This window comes from Triticum urartu, chromosome 2 (assembly GCF_003073215.2).
Source record: "Triticum urartu cultivar G1812 chromosome 2, Tu2.1, whole genome shotgun sequence".
Classification (NCBI taxonomy): Eukaryota; Viridiplantae; Streptophyta; class Magnoliopsida; order Poales; family Poaceae; genus Triticum; species Triticum urartu.
The window spans coordinates 274,998,266-275,009,700 of record NC_053023.1 but is presented as its reverse complement, the minus strand read 5'-3'; positions in this window follow the sequence as shown (position 1 = coordinate 275,009,700).

The following is an 11,435-nucleotide window of genomic DNA, read 5'->3' as shown; positions in this document are numbered from 1 at the left end:
GAAAAGATCTAAACAGAAAGTTCAAGTGAAGAGCTTCGATTTGCAAAAAGAATCAATCGAATCGGAGTTACGAAACACAAACTACGATCAAAAGTTGTTTAAATTCAAACATGCTCGAAACCAAATTTTAAAATTTCAAAATCATGTTCGAGTTGTTTAACTGGACAGAGGGAAACACGACGAAGATTTTGGCGTTGGTTTCATTGGATTTGGATAAACGAGCAAAAAATAGTGAGGGTTTAAAGATCAGGGACTAACCTGTAAGAAAACTAATCGCCGATAGATTCCTGGCCGAAAATAAACTAAAAAATCTAACGAACGAACGTCCGCTAATAGAAACTAACGAACGAAAAAGTTCATTAACAGATCTAAGCGAAAGAACGCTCGCTAAATAATCTAACCTAATAAAATGAACCGATCTAAAAAGAAAAACCAGAAACTAGAAAAAAACCGGGCTGGTTTTTAGCGGTTATACCAGTTTGTGAAAAAAACGGCGGCGGCGGTTCGGCGCGGATCGGCCGGTGGTTGACAGCGGCAACTAGCTCCGGTGCGGGCTCCAGCGACTCGGGGTGGTGCGGCGGTAGCGGCGAGTGGCTCGGGCGGTGCGGGCGGCAGCGGCGAGCGGCGGTGGCGCAAGCTAGCGGCGCGGGCAGCAGGCATCGGCGACAAGCGGCGGCGTGGGCGGCTGGCAGCGGTGGCGGGGCTGATGAGAGGAGGGGGCGGCGGCTTATAAAGGGGGTCGGGCGGTGGCTTATAAAGGGGGTCGTGGCGGTCCGACTTGGGCAGGGGGCCAAGCGGCGGCGCGGCGTTGCACTCTCGGACTCCCGCCGGAGTCCGGCTCGGGCACGGCTCAAGGTAGGCGGTGGCGCGATGGGCCGGCCGGGCCTTCAGCCCAGTTCAGTCCGCTAAACTTTAAAAAAAAAAATTCGCCGCGAAGAAAATCCAAAATAAAATAAAAATCCTAAAATTCCAGCAATAATTTTCGCCGTCCTCTCCTAATATTTAGGAGAAAGTGAACATTTTTATGGGCTAAATGCAATTTTTGAAAAATGCATATTTTTCCCTAATTTAACCAAATAAAATATCAAATAAAATTCAAATAAAATATATTTTTGTTCAAAATTTAATTTCCATTATTTCTTAGCTGTTTTGAAGAAGTCATATTATCTTCCCCCATTTTTTATTTATTTTGAAATAATTGGAAAAATAATTTCAAATAAAAATCACTTTGATCCAAATTACCAAGTTTGAAAATTCAAAAATGAAATTTTATGAAAACCTCCAACTCTCTCAAATGGTCCTTGAGTTGCTTAAGGTCTCTAGGATCAAAATGTCTGAATAAATCAAGTTCAAAATGCTCATGTCATGGATGGATATGATGACCTAATGATTAACATCCAAATTGAAAATTGGGATGTTACATTATTTTTCCTTTATTTTCCTTTATGCATCATGCTAGTTTGAGATAGTCATTCGTTGATTTGTAGAATGCTCTTTGTGCTTCACTTAAATCTTTTGAGTATGGTTTTATAGAATGCTCTTTGTGCTTCACTTAAATCTTTTGAGTATGGCTTTATAGAATGCTTCGTGTGCTTCACTTATATATTTTGAGCTTGGATATTGGTAAATCTATGTTATTTGTAGAATGCTCTATCAACTTCACTTATATCTTTTAGACTATGAATAAAATATCATTGGAATTGGGCTTGGAAGAGTATCATTAGAATATCATGCCTAGCTAAAAAGGCATTAAAGAAAAGCACTTCTTGGGAGACAACCCAAATTTATCCTTACAGTTTTTGTGTGTTCACATGATTAAGCTACTATAGTAATCATGTTTTATAGCTTTTGATTTAATAAAGTGCCAAGTAAGACATTTGGGATGGCTTATGGTGATAGTTGATTCTTGCTGAAAATAGAAACTTTTGCGCTCATTTCCAAAATTTTAAAAAATCACGGAAGCGTGCTTTTGATCTGAATTTTTTTACACAAGATTGATATACAAATTTCCTAGGTTGTCCTAATTTTTCAGAATCTGTGCAGTAGCAGAAGTATGGTTGTTGTTTAGATCCTTACAGACTGTTCTATTTCTAGCATATTCTGTTTTCAATGCATAGTTTGCTTGTTTTCTAGTTTATATGGCTTATATCGCTCAATATAAATTGTAGAAATGATATGGTACAATAGGCATTGTGTCAGAACAATTATGAATCTTGTCTTTGACAGTACCAAAGTGAATGATTTACTCTTTATCATAAGAACCCATCTCATGAAGTTTCGTTAAGTTTTGTGTGGTTGAAGTTTTCAAGTTTTGGGTGAGATATCGATACGAGGAGAATAAGCAGTGGAAAGACCCTAAGCTTGGGGATGACCAAGGCACCCCAAGGTAATATTCAAGGAAGACTCAAGCGCCTAAGCTTGGGGATGCCCCGGAAGGCATCCCCTCTTTCGTCTTCAAAACCTTTGGTATACCTTACTCGGAGCTATATTTTTATTCGTCACATGATATGTGTTTTGCTTGGAGCGTATTTTCATTTTAATTGCTGTTTCAATAAAATCATTGGATTTGAAATCTTGAATGAGAGAGAGAGAGAGTCCTCCCATGGCTAGTTAATTATTTGACTACTCATTGTTCTTCACTTATATCTTTTTGGAGTAGTTTGTCATTTACTCACGTGCTTCACTTATATCCTAGCAGTAAATGGTTGAATGAAGTTAATATTATAGATCTGAAATTATATATGCTTCATATGCTTATCCCATGGGGAGTAATGACTTCACTTATAAGAAGTATAGGTGGTAAAATTTATTGAAAGTTAGCAAACTTAACATTGGTCACTTGAATAATTAATGAAAGAATATTGAAGGAAGAGAGATTTCACATATAAATATACTATCTTGGACATCTTCTATGATTGTGAGCCCCATTAATTATTTTCAAACTTGAGCAAATTAGTTGAAGTTGGACAAGGAAGACAACGTAATGAGTTATGTTTGGGTATATTTACATAGAAGTTATATTGTTATGGATCCTCTAACATGTGGTTCTTGCTTCGGATCTTTTGCTAGCCAAATGTTGTACCAACTAAGATACTACTTGTGCACCCAAAACCCTTAAACCGAGTTTCATGCCATGAGTGTACACCATATCTACCTATAGATTGAATACGATCCTTCAAGTAAGTTGTCATCGGTGCAAAAAGAAATAAAAAATGCTCCTAAATATGTATGATCTTTTATTGCAAGGGAAAATAAGTGTTGTACGAATTTGTGATAGTAAAGAAATAAAGCGACAGACTGCATAATAAAGGTTGCTATCACAAAGGGCAATACAACGTGACATTCATTTGCATTAAGGGTTTGCACATCCAACATTTAAAACCACATGACAACATATGCTTCCCTCTACAAAGGGCCTATCTTTTACTTTAATGTATCTACTTTTATGAAAGAGTCAAGAGTATCCCTTCCTATTTCAAACTCAATTATTCTTTAGTTGGCAAGCATCATGTGGTGGGGATAGATCCAAGCTTATATGGCCAGTCAAATATATTTGATCATGAATTATTATTGTTAACAATTATGTATATGATAAATAAGTTGGGAGGCGGAACATTAAGCCCATATCTTTCTCTGTGTTTGATGGATGCTATTTGTTCTAACAATATGCTTTGAGTGTTAGCAATCATGGAAGACTATATGATAGTTGAGTATGCGGGATTTTCTAAATAAAAGCTCTTACATAGACCCTTCCTGAAAATAAGATGAATTGCAATTTTTTGATGACTAAGATCATGGTTTGTTAGTTTTTAAGAAACTTTATGGTCTATACTTTAACTTGTGAATAGCTTGCTACTTGATCATGAGAAGTTTTATGAGATGAGCTACTTTTTATGATATATAATGATGCTAGAAAAAGTGTTTCGAACTATAATTGATCAAACTTTTACACTATGCTAGCATTCACACTTCATAAATTATTTCTTTTATCATTTACCTACTCGAGGACGAGCAAGAATTAAGCTTGGGGATGCGGATATGTCTGCGACGTATCTATAATTTATGAAGTATTCATGCCATGTTTATAACAGTTTTATGTGGTTTTGGTACGATTTGATTAGAACTAAACTGGACTGACGCTGTTTTCAGTAGAACTACTGTGGTGTTGTTTTTTGTGTAGAAATAAAAGTTCTCGGAATGGGCTGAAAATTTACGGAGAATATTTTTGGAAAATATAAAAAATAATGGAGGGAAAAGATACCAGAGAGGAGCCCAGGGGTAACTGGAAGGGTGGGGGCGCGCCCCCTACCTTGTTGTCACCTTGCGCCCCCCCTTGACTTGTCCCCGATGCCAAACATTCCTATAAATTGAGAAAACACCAAAACGAAACCTAGATTGGAAGTTCCACTGCCGCAAGCCTTTGTAGCCAGGAAAAATCAATCTAGGCCCTCTCCGGCACCCTACTGGAGGGGGCCATCATCACCGGAGCCCATGGAGGAGGATCCCGGAGGGGGCCATCATCACCATGGAGGCCAAGGACCAGAGGCAAAACCTCTCCCCATCTAGGGGGAGGCCATGGAGGAGGAAGCTCAAGGGGGAGACTCTCCCCCTCTCTTTCAGTGGTGCCGGAGTGCCACCGAGGGAACCATCGTCGTGGTGATCGTCTTCATCAACATCACCATCTTCATCACCATCCTCATCTCTTTATGCGGTCCACTCTCCCGCACCCTGCTGTAATCCCCTACTTGAACATGGTGCTTTATGCCACATATTATGATCCAATGATTTGCCATCCTATGATGTTTTGAGTAGATTTCCTTTGTCTTTTGGGGTGATTGATGATCTAGATTCGTTTGAGTTGTATGTTTTATTTTGGTGCTGTCCTATGGTGCCTTCCGTGCCACGCACACATGAAGGATTCCCACAGTAGGGTGTTGCAATACATTCATGATTTGCTTATAGAGCGTTACTAGAGTGACAAAAGCTTAAACTCGAGTAAGGGGATTGTTGCGTATGGGATATATGGGACTTGATACTTTAATGCTATGGTTGGGTTTCACCTTAATGATTTTAGTAGTTGTGAATGGTTGCTAGAGTTCCAATCATAAGTGCATATGATCCAAGAAGAGCAAGTATGTTAGCTTATGCCTCTCCATCATATAAAATTGCAATGACGACCAGCAATCTTGTTAAAAATTGCCTAGGACAATTCCGCACACCGATCCATCATTATTCCACACTCTCTATTTATAATATATAATAATATATTCTAAATTTATGTTAACAACACCTACTTTTATGTTTTAGTTCTCCGATATCATGCAAAGTTATCCTCTTCATATCCACAAAGTAGTTTTATTTCTCGTTTCTAGATGGAAGCAAACGTTTGGTGTACGTAGAGTCGTATCAGTGGAAGATAGGACTTGAGAGAATATTGATCTTACCTTTATCTCCTTGTGGGTTCAACACTCCATACTTATCACTTCAACCTTTGGAAATTTCTACGATGATTCCTTGCACTTGGGGATTATCATACACTGGTAGAAACAATCAGTATACTCTTGTTAATAAGGCTAAACGTATTACTTTGCTTCCTATGTCTCCTGATTCGATTTTGAAAGATGATATTCATAGAGCTAGTAAAGCAAAACAGGAGCAAAATAAGAGTGAAAATCATATTGTGGCAAAATAATTTGAGCTATAAATGAAGCCTAATAATAAACCATCATCTAGTGTTGCTTCTGAAATTAAATTAGAATGGTTGTTTACTTGCCACCAAATCTGATATTGATGATCTAGATTTTAGCAAATCTGTTTGCTTGCTTTCATATGCAAAGAGGCAATATTTTCATTCGAGGACGTGCCTCCCCCTTTTCCTCCTGATGTCACTAAGATTTTGCAAGAGTTTGCTGACGTCTTTCCACAAGACGTGCCACCGGGATTACCTCCTATTCGAGGTATTGAGAATCAGATTGACTTAATTCCCGGTGCTTCGCTGCCGCGCCCTATCGTACCAATCCAGAGGAGATGAAGGAGATTATGCGTCAAGTACAGGAGCTGCTTGACAAAGGTTATATACGTGAATCTCTTAGTCCATGTGCTATTCCTATTATACTAGTGCCAAAAAGGATGGTACATCGCGTATGTGTGTTGATTGTAGAGGCATTAATAATATTACTATTTGTTATCGTCATCCTATTCCTAGGCTTGATGATATGCTTGATGAATTGAGTGGCTCTACAATATTCTCCAAAGTTGATTTGCGCAGTGGATACCATCAAATTCATATGAAATTGGGAGATGAATGGAAAACAACATTTAAAACTAAGTTTGTATTATATGAGTGGTTAGTCATGCCTTTTGGGTTAACTAATGCACCCAGTACTTTTATGAGATTAATGAACGAAGTTTTACATGCTTTCATTGGACAATTTATGATAGTCTATTTTGATGATATACTTATTTATAGCAGATCTTTGGAAGAATATTTGGAACATTTACATGTTGTTTTTCTTGCTCTACGTCATGCACGTTTGTTTGGTAACCTTGGGAAGTGCACCTTTTGCACCGACCGAGAAACTTTTCTTGGCTATGTTGTTACTCCACAGGGAATTGAAGTTGATAAAGCAAAGATTGAAGCTTTTAAGAGTTGGCCACAACCCAAAACGGTCACACAAGTGAGGAGTTTTCTTGGACTCACTGGTTTCTATAGGCGTTTTGTGAGAGATTTCAGTACCATTACTACACCTCTCAATGAGCTTACAAAGAAGGACACGCCTTTTGTTTGGAGTACCGCACAGGAAGAAGCCTTCACAGTATTGAAAGATAAGTTGACACATGCTCGTTTACTCCAACTTCCTGATTTTAATAAGACTTTTGAGCTTGAATGTGATGCTAGTGGAATTGGATTAGGAGGTGTGTTATTACAAGGTGGCAAACCTATTGCATACTTTTCTAGAAAATTGAGTGGGCATAGTCTGAAATATTCTACTTATGATAAAGAATTATATGCTCTTGTTCGGACCTTAGAAACATGGCAACATTATTTATGGTCCAAATAATTTGTTATACATTCTGATCATGAATCTTTAAAACACATTAAAAGTCAAGCAAAACTGAACCATAGACATGCTAAATGGGTTGAATTCATTTAGACTTTCCCTTATGTCATTAAGAACAAGAATGGTAAAGAAAATGTTATTGTTGATGCATTGTCTCGCCGTTATACTATGCTTTCACAACTTGACTTTAAAATATTTGGTTTGGAGAGCATCAAAGATCAATATGTGCATGACGTTGATTTTAAAGATGTAATGCAGAATTGTAAAGAAGGAAGAACATGGAACAAGTTCATCCTTAATGATGGATTTGTGTTTCGTGCTAACAAGCTATGCATTCCAGCTAGCTTCGTTCGTCTTTTGTTGTTGCAGGAGGCGCATGGAGGAGGATTAATGGGACACTTCACTACAAAAAATACACTTCTGGGATGGTACATGTTTGTCATAGTAGGTCACGTTTTCTGTCATGCATGTACATCCATGACGATTTTACGACATGATCAAGATAGTCATACCTGTGCTCTTGTAGAAGTGTTCCATGACATTATCAAAATTATCATCACAGAAGTGTCCACTTCCATGACGATAAATGGTGCTTCATGGAAGTGCTTTCGTTAAGGGTGACCAACATGTGGCATCCACCATAACGGGTCGTCGTTAAGCTATCGGGTCCAGTTTTGGATCTGATAACCCGTTAACATCTTGGACCAATGGGGATTTTCCACGTGTAAAGTTCTCATTGGCGGAGGAAACACGTGTTGGCTCACCGTTGGGACAGATGTCATCCACTCACTGGACAGGAGGCGCCTATGATACATCGACATGTGGCACGGCCCAACAGAGGCACATTCCGGTGAAAAGGGCCCGTTTGACTTGGTCAAAGAGGTAGCAGGCCGGCCCACGGAAAACCTGTTAACGGCCTATTACCATATAGCCCATATACAACCCTCTAGGTCACGGCCTATTACGGCTTACCCGAATTAGGCCTAGTAGCGTCATCTGGGCCGTCCTGTATGATTCTAGCCCGTTGTAACTTCCGGCCCATGTCTGGCCCATGACGTCTTTCTGCCCATATGAGGCCCTTTGTAAATCTTGGCCCATTAACGGCCCCTGGTGAAACTGTCTCGTAATGAATAGTGTATCACTTTATACCCACTAACGGCCCATTAGCCCGTCGGACGTTTCCAGCCAGTGTTAACTTTCGGCCTTCTAAGGGCCCATTTATTCTTGTGCTCATTTCCGAAATTTCATTACTTACGGTCCGTTACTGGCCTCTTCAGCTTGTGGGCCAAATTCAGCCCCTGGTTACAGTCGGCCTGTAACACCCACGATGCGGCTATATCTCCCACGTGTCGGAGCACGACTTAGAGGCATAACCGCATAGTAGGCATGTCGCAAGAGGGGTAATCTTTACACATCCCATGTACTGAATAAGAGAGGGATAAAGAGTTGGCTTACAATCACCACTTCACACAATACATAAATATAGCATTACATCATCCAGGATACAATCAAGGTCCGACTACGGAACCAAATAAAGAAAGACAACCCCTAATGCAATAGATCCCCGATCGCCCCAACTAGGCTCCACTACTGATCGTCTAGGAAGGAAACCTAGTAACATCCTGAATCCTCGTCGAACTCCCACTTGAGTTCGGTAGCGTCCCCTGCACTGGCATCGTCGGCACCTGCATCTGGTTTTGGAAGTAATCTGTGAGTCACAGGGACTCAGCCATCTCACACCCTCATGATCAAGACTATTTAAGCATGGTCGAGAAGCTATACTGATCAAGAACACAAACAAAGGAAACCACAATCAACCACGGTGCAATGCGCAAGCAACATGATGCAAAACATGGCATGATATGCGGGATGTGATAAGCAATGCATATGCAATCTCCAGAAGGAAAAGATTGAACCAGGCCTCAATTTGGCAAACCAAGTGCGCCACTGGAAAGATGAGTTGATTTCGGTCGAACCTCACCTCATTGATGTTCTCTGAGTTTATCCAGCACCAATCTCAAGTGCTTGGCATGATCCTCCTTGTTCTTGGAAAAGACCAAAATATCATCGAGATACACCAAGACGAAGTCATTTGTGTAAGGGTTGAAGATGAAGTTCATCATGCGAGAGAACGTTGGAGGAGCATTGACATGGCCGAAAGACATGACAGTGTATTCATAGGAACCATAGCTTGTTCTGAATGCTATCTTGGGGATATCTTGTTCATGAATGCGAATCTGATGATAACCCATACGAAGGTCAAGCTTGGAGAATACTTGAGAACCTTTGAGTTGTTCAAAAAGCTCATTGATGTTGGGAAGTGGATACTTGTTATTTATGGTCTTCTTGTTCAGTGGGCGGTAGTCGACACAAAGTCGGTCCGTGCCATCCTTCTTCTTTACAAAAAGAACACCACAACCCCATGGAGAAGAACTCGGTCAGATCAGACCGATACGCTCTTGTACATCGAGTTGTTTCTTCAGCTCCTTCAACTCTTCTGGTTGAAGCTTGTAAGGACGTTTGGAAACAGGTTTCGTGCCAGGCTCCAGATCGATGACGAATTCAACTAGCCGGTGAGGAGGCATTCCCGGAAGCTCTTCTGGAAAGATGTCTTGATATTCACAAACGACTGGAATCTGAGAGATGGCATTCAACTCGCCCTTCTCGTTGAGAGAAAACAGTCGAATGGTATCGTCATGAGTGGCATAGATGATCACATCCTCAGACGAGTGTGTCAATTAAATCTTCCTGGCAGTACAATCAAGCTGAGCCTTGTGCTTAGAAAGCCAGTCCATGCTGAGAATTAGATCAATATCCGAGTTACCAAGAACCATAGGAGAAGACAGAAACTTATAATCTCCAAACTGGATAGAGACATCGGGAGCAACCAAACTAGAAGTCATAAGCTTTCCAGGAGAAACAAGTTGCATGACTTTGGACAAAACCTCTGTGTCAACATTGTGCTCCGATGCAAATGGGAATGACATGAAAGAATGCGATGCACCAGTATCAAAAAGAACTCTTGCAGGAATATCATTAACAGGAAGGTTACCCATGATCACTTCTGAAGAGTCCTCTGCCTGAGCTACATTCATCATGTTGACCTTTGAAAACTTGGGATTATGCTTGACCACTGCATTGCTGGCAGATCTCATAGGAGGAGGAGGCAGAAGACGCCTCTGGTTGAAGCATTTGTTCGCATAGTGCCCTTTCTGCTGACACTTGTTGCACGTAACCTCTGAGAGAGGCCGGTGATACGGAGCACATGACCTTGGAGCATGAGACGAAGCTTTGTTCTGATAGCCTGGGTTGGGTGGGTGGGAAGATCCATTGCCACCTTTGCTCTTCTGCTGATAAGGCTGATGGAACGGAGGAGGAGGAGGCAACTAGAACTTTTGCTGCTTAGATGCCACTTGAGTTGAAGAAGAACAAGAAGGAGTTGCATCCCTCACTCTCTTCTTAGAAGCATCACACTTGAGCTGAGAAGCTTCTTGCTTTAGTGCCATGTTGTAGAATTCATCATACTTGGTCGGCTCAAAAAGCATGAGAGCTAGTTGCAGATCTTCTCTGAGTCCACCTCTGAATTGATAAATCATGCTCTTCTCGTCAGGGCCGTCTTGTTTGGCGAAGTGAGCGAGCCTCTAGAACAGGATGTAGTATTGGTAAACAGACAAGCTTCCTTGCTTCAGATTGCGGAACTCCTCACGCTTACTCTCAGCAACACTTTGAGGAATGTGGTGAGCTTTGAAGTCTCGGCGGAAATCATCCCAAGTAATCACACGACCTCCTCTGGAATCTTTGTATTGTTGATACCACTCAGCAGCTTGGTCTTTGAGTTGGAACGAAGCAAACTTGACAAAGTTCTCAGGCCTGACATTGCTACACTCAAAATTTTTACAGATATCCACGAGCCAATCGTCAGCATCTGTGGCCTCGACACAGTTACTGAAGGACTTCGGCTGGTTTGTGAGGAACTAGTTGAGGGTAGCAAACCGAGCTTGATTGTTGCCATGGCCTTGATTTCCTTAGTTGTGCTCTTGCAAGAGTTTCATAAGCATCTGCGTGTTGGCGTTGGTGGCAGCCATGACAGCTTGCCATGCCTCCAGAGGTGGAGGTGGTGGCGGAGGTTTCGGATTCTGACGCGTTGGAGGAGCCATCCTGAAGAGGTTGACATCCGTTAGCATCTTGAAAGACATATATTCAAGCTGAGTCAATGGATCGAAATTGCAACATGTAGCCTTAACATTCGAACAATAATGAACGAATGAATTCTAAAGTAAATGATCACACTTCCATAAATTGAGAAGCCACATAGATAAAGGTAGATGAATAAAACAACAAGGTACGGATATGAACAAATAATTGGTAAGGATT